Here is a 13,774-nt window from a genome sequence, read left to right as displayed (position 1 = left end):
AAGGCTGTTGTATTATTCAGGGTTCACAGCTCTGCTTTGAAGGAACAGCAGGTCTTTGGCATTATTACTATTTTCAGGCAAACTCAATGCATTTCAGGGGTGGTGAGGAGCAGAGCTGGTGCCTCAGCTCTAACTACCTCATCAGCCCCCAGAGCCTCACTCCTCTGTGACAGAATTATTAATTTCCACCTGGGCAATACGGCTCTCTCCAACCTCTGAAGGTTCCACTTTCCATGGCCTCCAAAGCCCTCTGTAGTTCTCTGAATCGCTAGTTCTTGGTGTTTGTGGATGGACTGAAACTGTGTGCACTTCTACCTGTTAACCCTTTCATTGGTGCTGTTAGAACTGCTTGGGAACTTTGTTTCACCAGGATTTCTCATGCTGAGAATCCAAACCTACAGTATTATTGCCTTCCAAAATGACTTCAGCTTTGTAGAATTTGCATTCATTGGAACTGCATCCCCTTTAATCTCAGAAAGCCTTCCATTGTGTGTTTCTCACTTGTTCTTCCCTTTCAGTGATTTAAAATGTTGGCTTCTTGACAAACTGAAAAGAAACAGGCTTATTTTAAATGCTGCTGACCAACTGGTGCACACAACAAGAATCCACGGTGTGTTTCCATGGGGTCTGGATATGGGTAATTATTCAAGATCTGTACATTTGGGAAGACAGAGTCCAAATACCCAGAGGAGCTTTACTGTTTGCATTTTAACCGGGGTTGAGAATTTGCTACGGCCTACAATTCCTGTCCCTCCGGCTTCATTTTAAACAAAGTTTGATTTTTAAAATTCAGTGTTCCATGTAACTAAAGCAAAACTTTATATTTTGCAAGAACACAGACTAAGGGGTGTTCGTTTTGTGTAATACACTGCTGCTTGCTTATTTGCATCAAGTCCATTCCAATCACTTTGACTCCCAGAAGCAGCTAAACTAGTTGCCCATGTGATCAGGAGAATGCATAGCAGAGCTTGCACAGTGAATGGTGCTGGTTATAATCTTGTTAATGCCTGACTGACAAACATAACTTTAGTTGTATTCAGTTCTCATAATCACATGGGTCTGTTGTTTTTTTCCTATTCTATGCAACAATGTGGCTTTATTTATTAAGCAACAACTTATTGTCATCCTTGATTGATTGGATTATCCACCAATACTTGCCTAGAGCAATCAAAACAGATACTTGTGTTGTTTTTTAAATACAAGTAATTTGGTTCTTGAACTTTTGATGAACTTAACGAGTGAAAAGCCAAACCCTTCTTGAAGTGCATTGTGTAAATAGCTGGGTTCTGCACTGTGGCAGTGTGAGGATCAAGGAATCCTCTTTTTATTCAAACACTGGGGAAGCAGTGGAGCTATGGGGGAGGAGTGGAACTGCTCCTGTGACTCCCCAAACTCTGGTATGTGGGTGGGTGGTTTTTGGGGTGTGTGGAAGTGAGAGGTTGGGAGTGTTTAATGTGGGAAGGGGAAGCTAAAAGAGTTTTTCAGTTAGTTCTAAACCTAGTAAAACCTCTGGTCATCCTTCACTCTTGCAGTAGTGAGCCCCATAATCTAAGTCCAGCCCCTGTGAAATGAATCATAGAATACCAGGGTTGGAAGGGACCTCAGGAGGTCATCTAGTCCAACCCCCTGCTCAAAGCATGACCAATCCCCAATTTTTGCCCCAGATCCCTAAATGGCCCCCTCAAGGATTGAACTCACAACCCTGGGTTTAGCAGGCCAATGCTCAAACCACTGAGCTATCCGTGGCAGGACTCTCATGCAAGCCTCTTCTTGTTGGCTGATTAATACTAGTCTTCTGATGGAATATGGTTTTCATGACACATCTTAGTTGCAGAAAGAGGCAATGTCTTAAGTAGGGAGAGCAAATCATATCGAGGGCTTTGAATGTCAGGCCAGAGACTTTCAACAAAGCTTGGTGACATCCTGCTATGAGCCAGGAACCTTTTGGTGCCAACTGGCTGAGGGCACAAGGGGTTACAGTAACCCCCTGGGTGTGATGTCTACGTAACAGTGCACCAAAGGGTGGCATGTGGGGGCTCTACTACCAGCCAGTAATGCCCTGGTCAGCTTAGTCACCGTGAAATGAATGTGCAGGTAATGGTTAAGAAGTCCTGTATCTATACTGGAAATTAAAGCCTTGAAGTTTTAAAAGCAGGTCACCAGGAGGTGACAAGCCTTGGCCAGACTCTGTTCAGGCAGGGGATAGGTAATGCTTCTCTTGTATTGTGCATTGTATCTCTCACAGTGCAAGCCTATCTGCATGCAAAGCCAGATGCCAATTTAAAGATTTCAAGGTCAGCAAGAGAGGGGAGGCCAAGAACCATCAACAGGGGATTTCCTGATTATAACCAAAGTTGAAGGACTTTTGATATGTCTGGGATTGCAAAGAGGCACGAGATCTTACCATGGAGGAGACAAGAGGCAGTGTGACTCGTTTCATGAACAGAACATCACAGCTATGCCTGGCTGTAATACACTGGGAGAACTTTAGGTGACCTTTTCCTCCATACAACGTGACAATAACTAGTTAAGTCAGTCTGGGTCCTAGAATACATGTTATGATTTTATTTTGTATGTAATAATTTGTTTCCATTAATTCTACTTGCTTCTCAATCTCTGTTCTTTCTTCTGGTTACAAGAAGAACAAATAGTTTATTTCTTAGAGCTGTGTGTTAAGTGGAGTGGTGACCCTGAGGTGTAACTGACAAGCTGGTGTATGCTATTCCTTTGGGAGTAGCAGATCTGTGAATTCTGTGAGTGTCCAGAGGAAGCAGATTGTCCTGATTTGGGAGGCCATATAAAGAGGTGCGAGATCTGCTGCCATAATTTCCTTCTCAGCTGCCTGCAGCTCAAGACAGAGAAAGTGCATGCCTCTCAGCCTCTCTCCTTTTTTAATTTTCCTCTTTATTATTTTTGTTTTTTTTTTAGTTTCATACAGTTGTATTTAAAGGGGTGGAGGGTGTGCCCCTCATGTCCACTAACACTCACTGGGTTATGCTGAACACCGCAGGCTTTAAGCCCTACCAGAGATCTCCTCCCTGTAGTGATGGGCATTCAAGCTGTCTTTGCTGCCTCAGAGACACCCATGTCCTATCTAAGTGTAAGGTCTGTATGGGATTTAGAGGCAGGTTGGGGAAAGGCAGCGGCTAGATTGATGCTCCTTCTAATGGAGTGTTTGCTAGCCCCAGTGGAGTCTGCTTCCCCCAGCCCCAGACACCAGCCTCAACATCCCAGCCTGCCCCCATGGCAGCAGCACCTTCAGAGGCTTGGAAACCCTAGGCTCTCCGGAAGGAGAAAGAGAAGAGGGGTAGATGGCCCAATAAATCCCACTCTAAGGAGACCTCATGTCCCTCAAAAGGTTCAGCTGAGGCTCCATCTGAGCCTGTATTGAGCCATCAGTACCACACAAGAAGCAGTGTACAGACAGGTCTTCTAACACTGGGGTTCCGAAACTTTTTTCCCTGTGGCTGATGTGTGCCGCTGCAATGGGCAGGGTGGCCCACTATTAACACTTCTTGAGGAACAGTATTAACTTTAATTATTACATGCATATAAACTCTGTGTACCCATAGGGAGCCATCTTTCCTCTCCCCTATGAATCCTGGCCTGTCCACCCTGCAGCCTGAGGACAGATGCCACCCATCCTCCCAAAAGGCAGTGTACCCCATTTATGCCCAGCGTCCCTTCCCTTGAAGAGCCAATGCCAAAAGCACTGTTTTTTGGGGGGGAGGCAGCCTAGGTGCTGCCCATCACTGTTCTTATCATTACCATATCATTCACATGGACTATATTTATGTGCTATCGGGTGGCCTTAGCTTCAGTTGTGGGTGGAAGCCAGGCCAGTTTCCTGATCCCCCCCCTTCCTCCAACCTCCCCACCATGTGTGATCCAAGGGATCCAAGCGGGGAGGGGAGGGATTTAAATGTGCAACTCTTGATTTATTCTAGCAACTGTTGCATGGATGGTGGGAGGGAATCAGATCTCGGAATGCAGGCTTAGGAAGCTTAAGTACATGGTCTTCGCTTCCTAGAACTGTCTCACTGTAGTACAGTTATTCCAGTCCTAGTATTACAGCACTGTAGCAGGAAGACTGAATTATAAATCCCAGTGACTGTACCATGGGAAAGTCCCTTAGTGACAATGGCAAACTTATGTTGTCTGGGGGGTAGGAACATGGAGGCAGATTCTAGTTTCTGCATCCTAGTTCAGATAATGTTTGTTAGAATTTTTTCCCACTTCTGGCTAGTGCTGCTTAATAATTTTTCATAGAGGAGAAAATCAAGACAGTGAGTGATATTACTGGCAGGGAAATCTTCCAGCTCTGTAGCTTAGCTCTCTCCGTTCATTTGATGTGCTGTTCAGGCCGCCATGGACAAAATGTCTTCTCGTTGAAAAACAGATCTTCAGCCATCGGCCTGGAAAATTTGCTTTCTCTTCTAAGCAGGGGACTCCAGCAAACTAACATTCTCCAAAGGTTGTCCCTGCCAGTAATCATGCTGAAACCAACATTGGTAAGAGGCCAAACAAATGGTAGCAAGTATGTAAAACTATATTCAAGGATAGATTTGATAGGAATGACTTTCCCAAGATTATTAACCACAAATGAAGGAGAAACTAGATATCTGACTTATAGTATACATTTCTGCAGGACATGGTCAGTCACATACTGTATTGTACCTATAGAAGTTTGCTTTTACTACACCCTTTTAAATCTATACCTGCTATACTTAAAATCATCATCTGTATGTGTTGGTCTTATGTCTAGCTGAGAGAAAACAGGAAGGAGTGTTGTCATAAATATAAAAGGAAGGGTAAACACCTTTAAAATCCCTCCTGGCCAGAGGAAAAACCCTTTCACCTGTAAAGGGTTAAGAAGCTAGGATAACCTCGCTGGCACCTGACCAAAATGACCGATGAGGAGACAAGATACTTTCAAAGCTGGAGGGGGGAGAAACAAAGGCTCTCTCTGTCTGTGTGATGCTTTTGCCAGGAACAAAAAAGGAATGGAGTCTTAGAACTTAATAAGTAATCTAGCTAGATATGTGTTAGATTCTGTTTTGTTTAAATGGCTGATAAAATAAGCTGTGCTGAATGGAATGTATATTCCTGGTTTTGTGTCTTTTTGTAACTTAAGGTTTTGTCTAGAGGGATTCTCTATGTTTTGAATCTGATTACCCTGTAAGGTATTTACCATCCTGATTTTACAGAGGTGATTCTTTTACTTTTTCTTCAATTAAAATTCCTCTTTTAAGAACCTGATTGCTTTTTCATTGTTCTTAAGATCCAAGGGTTTGGGTCTGTGTTCACCTATGCAAATTGGTGAGGATTTTTATCAAGCCTTCCCTAGGAAAGGGGGTGTAGGGTTTGGGGAGGATTCTGAGGGGAAAGACGTTTCCAAGCGGGCTCTTTCCCTGTTATATATTTGTTAGATGCTTGGTGGTGGCAGCAATAAAGTCCAAGGGCACAAGGTAAAATAGTTTGTACCTTGGGGAAGTTTTAACCTAAGCTGGTAAAAATAAGCTTAGGGGGTTTTCATGCAGGTCCCCACATCTGTACCCTAGAGTTCAGAGTGGGGAGGAGCCCTGACAAGTGTCTACTCCTTAATCTTGCCTTTGAGCTGAAGCCAGGAGGCAGCTGTAATTTTTGTACTCTTTTGAAAGTCTGTGGCTCAGAATACAGAGTGAGGTTTTTGTACAGGCTGTCTATGGCTTTCTAACGCTGTGCCATCCCAATAAGCGCAATAATAGATAGCGCTGTCGTTAGGGTTTATTCCATTTACTCTTAGGGTAGAGATGGGCTGGTCAGGGTTATTTTCACCATCAAACTTCTTATCAGAGTCTTTGTCAAATTGAACTTTTTCAGGTGAGATGTACAGAATCTGCTCTGGAGCTTCACCAGGTCTGTGTCGGTACCAATGTATAACAGCACTCCTGAAGTTCTGAATGCCAGAAGCCTCACAGACTATACGTGCAGTTTTCTTTTCTGCCCTGGTAACGGACAACCGAGCTTGTCTCAGACGTATTTGTGCACATCCGTCTAGAAAGAGAGCAAGAAAAGAAAACATGAAATTAACATGAATCTGGAGCATGGTGAGTTGTGACTCAGTAATGTACAACTGTGTAGAAAAGGGTAAAAAAGAAACGTACAGGACAAAACCAAAGCCAGAATAACAACGTGGAGCAGCAACATTTTACAAGTTTTGCTTGGATCTGCATCTATGAGAAATGTGACAGTTATGCTGGGGTGGAAGGAAACGTACATTTGGGGACCGGAAGTGACTCATTTAGTTAACATGCAATGAGGTTTTGTTGGCTGCCTGTGTTAATTTAAAGTAAGGTAGAGTTATGGCTTAAACTCACCAGACTTTACTTTTATCAGAGAGCATTATCTGGGAAGAACAAAATTCTTCAGCTATCTTTAGACCAGTGAAGATTGTATCATAGAAATCTTTTTTTTCTTCTCTTTTCTTGTTTATACCACAGTGGTTCCCAGAGGCCTCCGAGTGGATGGTGCCCCCATTGTGTGAGGTACTATACATAGAAATATATGGAGTGACTGTCCCAAAGATCTTCAGTCTAAAAGGGTATGTCTACACTGCAGCTGGGAGTGGTAGTGGGGCTCGATCTCGCACACTAAAAATAGCAGTGTTTGGTCTGAGCTCGGGGGCTAGCCTGAGTCATAATATCCATGCTAGTATTTTTAGCACACTGGCTCAAGCCCAGTAGGACAAGTCTGTCTACCCAGAGGTGGGAGTGTCTGCCAGTTGCAGTGCAGACACTCTCACTGGTTTTGGGGAAAAGAAACACTAACATATACACTATATATGCAATGTTTAAAGCCAGTTTCTCTGCTGGTATCAACTGGCACAGCTCCATTGGTTTGTTTTTGTTTTTTAAATGAGGTTTCAACCATTTGTACCAGCACATAATTTGGTACATAATGTTTAAATATAGCATTTCCCTCTTCCCTCCTCAGCCAGAGTCGTCATTTCCTGGCAGATTTCTTGTAGGAGTTGCAGCAGGAGTGGATCTTGAGAGGGATTTGAAGGAGAAGAGGCTAATGGTTTAGTGGGGGGGGGGGTGTACCAAGATGTTTGTGGTCAGGGATGCAGTCTTTTTACTTGTTTGTACAGTGCCCTGTGGACCACATCTGTTATTGGGGTTCCTAGCTATGACTGTAACTAATACAAAGATGAAGGGATAGGTAGAGAAATGTTGATGGCACACTGAAGACTAATTTTCTTGGGGGTTATTTTCTTTCCCTGTTGAAGATGGGAGGTGCTGTGTTGAGTGGTGCTGTTGCCAGTTAGGGTGACCAGATAGCAAGTGTGAAAAATCAGGACAGGTGAAGGGTAATAGTCCCGTATATAAGACAAAGCCCCGAATATCAGGACTGTCCCTATTAAATCGGGGCATCTGGCCAGTAGAGCATTCAAACTGTTCTGAAGATACTAAGCACTTCCCATGATCTTGCTCTCGCTGAGTTTTCCAGATGTTGAAGTAGTGGAATATCGCTTCCTTCTTCAGTGTGATACTTTCCCTCTGTTACATGAATTGAGTCTTGTAAAGTGGCTACTATATCTGTATGCTAATACTCTCTACTGAGATAGAATGGACCTGTTCTTGTATATTTGCAGTCAGTTTTGTCCTAGTTCTGAAAAAGGGCCAATTCAACACTAAGATGTTCTTGTTGAATTAATTTATGAACCTCATTTGTTCTTAAACCCTTCTTTGTTTCCTTGTGATCAGAGCTCATTCAACCATGATATCTTTTCTACATTGTGGCTCCATTAGTTTTCTTATGTCTTTCTAGCTTTATTCAGCAAGCAATGCTTCCACCTCTGCCCTTCTTTCAAGTGTCTGCAATCACATGCTTTTCCCACGGGTACTAAGAATCTGACTCCATTTATCCTCACTGATCTAGCAACTCAGCTTAGACTATAAAAACACTGGGGCAGGGACTGGATCCCTTATTCTGTGAAGTTCCCTGAACATTCGTGCTAAGATTGAAATTCTACAGCATAATATCAGTTCAAGCAGAGTGTGGCCTGCTGTCACACGATGTGTTTTCTGCTGAACAGGCATCAGAGACTCCCTTAGGGGAGGATCTGTTAATCGAGATTCTCTATATCTTAGTAAGGAGGAGAGGATGGAAGATGATAAATACAGGGAGGATATGATGAGAAACAGCCAAATGAAAGAGTCCAATTCAATTACATCACAAAATGGAAGACAGCTAAAAAGTGACCATTTTTAAAGTTCTTATATACAAATGGTACAAGTTTAAATACTAAGGTGGAGGAACTAGACTGCCTCATATTAAATGAGGATATTGATATAATAGGCATCATAGAAACCTGGTGGAATGAGGATAATCAATAGGACTCAGTAATACCAGGGTACAAACTATATCAGAAGGACAGAATAGGTCATGCTCGTGGGGGAGTGGCACTATATGTGAAAGCAAGTGTAGAGTCAAATGAAGTAAAAATCTTAGCTTTTTTGACTGCTGCTGCACACTGAATAGGTAACAAATGTTGGGAATCATTAGGAAAGGGATAGATTATAAGACAGAAAATATCATATTGCCTCCATATAAATCCATTGTACGCCCACATCTTGAATACAGTTTACAGATATGATTACCCCATCTCAAAAAAGATATATTGGAATTGGAAAAGTAACAGAAAAGGGCAACAAAAATGTTTGGGGTGTAGAATAGCTTCCATATGAAGAGCAATTAATAAGACTGGGACTTTTCAGCTTGGAAAAGAGGTGACTAAGGTGGGCTACGATAGAGGTCTAAAGATCATGACTGCTGTGGAGAAAGTAAATAAGGAAGTGTTATTTACACTCAAAAGGCTGTGGCTCAGAATGCAGAGTGGGGTTTTGTAGAGGCTGTCAACAATTTACTAATGCTGTGGGACCCCCCCCCCCAGTAGGCACAATAGTAAGTAGCAATGTCACTGGAGGTTATTTTGTTTATGATCAGGGTACAGGTAGACTGGACAGTCTTTTCAGTATTAAACTTTCCTTTTACTGAGTCTCTGTCAAAGACAGACTGTGTTGAGATGAACAGAATCTGCTCTGGAGCTGCACCGGGCCTCTATACCAGTGAATAGGATCCTTGTCAAAATCCCCAGATACAGAAGCACGGCAGTCAATTCATATGGCATTACTTTCTTCTCTTCCCATCAGGTTGGGTCTGAAGCACTTGGGAGGAGCCATCTGTGGAGAAACAATGAATTTGTCTACAGATGTGGAGAGCCGCGTGAGCAACACACAAGAGCAGACCGTAGCCAGAACACAAGTCTTCAGCAGCAACATTTTTGCTGCTCTTGTTAGACTCCAGCCAAAGAAGGTAAATGCTGATTTTTAATGGTTAGGTAGGACGAGGAAGGTACATATAACTAACCTCCAGTTAAACGGAACTGGCTGTAGAAGACTTATTTCAAGGTGTTGTAGAGTTACTGCTGCTCAGTATGACAACTTTGACCTTGGGTGAGTTTCAGCCCTAGCACTGGCATGAAACAGATTGCTTGGGTGTGTTTCATGATCCTTTAACGAACCATGACGGATCAGTGTTGATGATTATTACTCTTGTTTATTACACCCTAAGGTACTACGCAGGATCTGGGCCCTGGGGTGAAAACAAAGAGGCAAAGTTCTGCCTCAGTCTGCTGACAGTCTAAAAAAAGGAGTGACCTTCCAAGCTTGTGGGGAAATGGAAGAGTCAAAACAAATAACCGTTTTTCCCCATGTCCTTGTTTATGCACAAATATACTGGGTTTTGTTTTCTCCTCACTCATCTCCAAGGCATTGTGTTGTGGGCAGTTGGGAAAAAGAGTGTGGAGAAGAAACACAGTTGATGGTGCAATTAAACTGTTGTTGTCTTTAGATCATTCACTCATTGCTTTCCCTGCGAAGCTGCTGAGCCACCACAGAAAGAGAAAGAGAGACAGAGTGCCCTCAGATCCCACAGATGCCAGTGGAAGTTGATGGTGTTCACAATGTTTCCAGAGACACTGAGCATCTGGCAGAATTGAGCTGTAGTGTATTTTTCAGTCTTAAATTCTTCAGTGTTTCTCCCTGTGACATTACACTCCATATGTTTGAGTGTGAATATAATGTAACTGGAATATGCTTTATGCAAAAGGTCTCTTGTAAGGTATCATTACAAATCTTGTAATCTACTGAGCATGTTCATCCTATTTGTATGAATTTATCATTCTTATATCTGAAGCTAGAAATATGAAGTATTAGTCTGAAGTCCTATTGTAATTATGCAAAGTGTGGGCCATTAATGGTGGCTTGGAATCTTGATGTCTCCCATTAACTAGGACAATTGATTGTAAATGGCTCTGTTTACTTGCAGGCCTTCCTGCTTTCATGAGAGGCCAGAAAGAGGAGGCTTGGGGTTTCACAGGACATGTCACCATGTCACCTGGTCCTGGAATCCATCTTAAACCTGGTGCTTTTCCATTTAGAAGGAGGGGTGGGGACCCAGAGAGACAAAAGATTCCCGCCTTATGCCAAAGCTATAAAAGGGGCTGGAACAGAACAAAGAAGGTGGCCAGTCATGAGAAATCCCCTGGTTACCACTTGAGCTGGAACTAACAAGAACTGTACCAGGGGAAAGGATTGGGCCCAGACTAAGGAGGAGCCTAGTCTGTGAAAGAAGCTTATTGGAACATCTTTGAGGGTCAGCTTTACCTGTGTTCAGTTTCTTCATGTATTAGGCTTAGACTTGCGTGTCTTGTTTTATTTTGCTTGGTAACTTACTTTGTTCTGTCAGTTATTATTTGAAACTGCTTAAATCCTACTTTTTATACTTTTGTTTATTAATTAACCCAGAGTAAGCGATTAATACCTGCGGGAGCAAACAGCTGTGCATATCTCTCTCTCAGTGTTCCGGAGGGTGAACAATTTATGAGTTTACCCTGTATAAGCTTTATACAGAGTAAAATGGATTTATTTGGGGTTTCGATCCCATTGGGAGCTGAGTGTCTGGGTGCTGGAGATAGGTAACTTGCTGAGCAGTTTTTGGTTAAAGTCTGCAGCTGTGGGGGCGTGGAGCAGACCTGGGTCTGTGTTGCAGCAGGCTAGCATGTCTGGTTCAACAAGGCAGAGTTCTGGAACCCCAAGCTGGCAGTGGAAAACGGGCTCAGAAGTGATTCCAGCACATTGGCTGACAGTCCCAAAGTGATCTTTGTGTGACCGAACCCATCACACTCCCTACTTAATTGTGATAGCGTGGCCATTTTATATCTCACTACTCATAACAGACCTGACATCTCTGTGCTAATGTCCTCTACTGAAATAGGATGGCCTGCTCCTGTACACTTAACCCTGGTCTATAGTACAAACTTATGTTAGGATAACTACATCACTCAGGTGTAGAAAATCCGTGATCCTGAGTAGCAGTTATACTGACCTAACTCCCGGTATAGACAGCATTATGTTGATGGCAGGGGGAAGAGGGGCTTCTACCGTTGACATAGCTACCATGTCTCAGGGAGGCAGAGTATCTACGCTGACAGAAGAATCTTTCTTGTTAACATAAATAGTATCTTCATTAAGCACTACAGCAGCGCTGTAAATGTAGACAAGTCCTTAGCTTCACCCCAACTCTTAATTTACAAGCAACTTCATTAATTTTTCATTATTAGTTTTTGTTGGCTTGCACTGAGGACTAATCCAAGGCAGAGAACTCCATCTATTTGAACTGAAGAAGAACTCAGTTTCGCTCTCCCCTTTAGTGATCAGAAAGCCATCAACAAGGTGATGTTCTGTATATTTCAAGAGCCCTTTTTTGTAAACAGACAATTCATTTCTCTGTTAAACACAAGAATAAAGTAGCATAATCCCACACAAAGGAATTCATTTATCTGTATAGGGCCTATGCCACATAGCTGGGCAAATCTGGAATCGTCCACTAGAGGGTCGTGTGCATTAACGCATGCACACACCTACACAGCCTCCAGTTAATTGCTTTTAACGTTCTACACTATGGCACTATTAGTTTACATTTATACCGCTATACCCTGATCCAGTCTGTCATGCTTTTACCATCTCCCCTCGTTCAAATTTCTGTCAAAATGCACTCTTCCCGCAGGCCTTCAAAACCTAATTACTCTATTCTGTGTGTGTGCATGTGAGAGAGAGAAATATATATATATATATATATATATATATATATATATATATATATATATATATATATAATGCCTGACCATATGGCAGAGAGTAGAAAAGAAGTAACTAAATAGATTTTAAAAAAAAAAAGCGTGAGTCTGAAGATGTGTCCAGATTCATGTCACATGACTGCAGTCCTTGTTTTCCTTCCTTCATTATCCATCCACGCATTAATCCACGTTTCTCTAGTAACTCCTCTCAGTTTTGGGTATCAGCTCTGTGGGGCAGGGACTTTGATCATTTATTTGCTTGTAAGGTACATTCACATGTGTGGCTAGATAGAAATATCTGCTCCAGGAGAGTGTAACTTTTATAGTACAACTCATCTAACAAACCGGTATTGCAGACTAAATATGAAACCGTTCTTTAGAACTGAATTTTGTGGTTTTATGAGCAGGCATCTCTGGACTAACAAGCTCTTTGCAGGTCAAATGCTAATTAAAGAGCTCAAATCTTTTTCCTGTTTCTGCTCTGCTAATGTCAAAATGTGTTGTAACATTGCTAGTCTAGTTTTGTGTGCTCTGGAATATGTAGCTCTCCTGTGCCGCTACGTGGTCTTATTGTTTGGCAGAGACAGGTGGGATCTTATTGTTTGCAAAACTTGTGAGAGCAACAGTCCTGTTGGTTTGATCTCTTCTTGCAGAACCCAGTAAGGTGTTTCTGTGTCTGGTTCCATCGTAAGAAACAGGATGAGGAGATAGCTGTGGTTTCATACATTTGAAAGACTGTTTTTGAGAATACAAAGTAGGTTTTTGTACAGAATGTGAATGGTTTTTTGATGCTGTGTGATCCCAAGTGGCACAGTAATAGGTGGCTGCATCACTCTTGGTTGTTTTCTTTACTGTCAGGGCGCAGGTCGACTCGGAGAGCTGCTTCTCTGCCTCAAACTTTCCCTTCTCGGAATCCTGGTCAAAGACGGGTTTTCCTGATGAAAGATAGAGAATCCGTTCCAGAGCTGCATCAGGTCTCTGTCGATACCAGTGTATATAAGCAGTACTAAGGGTTATGCCAGAAACATGGCAGTCAATTCGTGCAGTTCTATCTTCTGCTTTGGTGATGGATAGTTGAGATTGTACCAGGACTTGGGCCTCTCCGTCTGCAGAGAAAAGAGACAGATGCCATTTAATCTGAAATTGAATGAACATGGAGGATCTCCGATTATTGCTCAGTAGTGTGCCTGCATGGAGAAGGCTAGGGTGGAAAAAAGCAACTTACAAGACCAAACTACTGAAGCAACAAGATAAACTTGCAGTAGTAACATTCTCACTAAGTTATGATGAACTCGCTACTGAGGAACAAAGGACTATGAATATGTGATCTCAGAAGAAGGGAGGAGTCACTTGAGCAGAGGAGGTGACAGGCAGATCTGAAGATGAGAAATGTCCAGTGACGACGAGCTATTTCAAAGCAATATAGATTTGTGTTTTCCCTCTATAAAAGTTCATAAGGCTGGACTTTAAGATAGGAACCTCTCCTAAGCTGCCCCAGTTTCCCCCATGCTATCCTACAACTCTTCTCTGACTGCTCCCTTGTTTAGAACTTTTTCAAAAAGAGAGTGAGATTTTTATAACAATAGTTAC

At 42.5% G+C, this 13,774-nt stretch overlaps 1 long non-coding RNA gene across 1 annotated transcript; it reads left to right on the top strand.

The window, feature by feature from the left end:
- Window positions 1-6,489: 6,489 nt before the first annotated feature.
- LOC140905999 (uncharacterized) lies at window positions 6,490-10,241 on the top strand. The gene is made up of 3 exons (XR_012157022.1): window positions 6,490-6,583; window positions 9,198-9,360; window positions 9,898-10,241. It is a non-coding gene; the product is annotated as an uncharacterized lncRNA (long non-coding RNA).
- Window positions 10,242-13,774: the final 3,533 nt, after the last annotated feature.

Source organism: Lepidochelys kempii, chromosome 2 (assembly GCF_965140265.1).
Source record: "Lepidochelys kempii isolate rLepKem1 chromosome 2, rLepKem1.hap2, whole genome shotgun sequence".
In the NCBI taxonomy this organism is placed as follows: Eukaryota; Metazoa; Chordata; order Testudines; family Cheloniidae; genus Lepidochelys; species Lepidochelys kempii.
The sequence above is the reverse complement of the archived record's forward strand: the minus strand, read 5'-3'. Positions and strand labels throughout refer to the sequence as shown.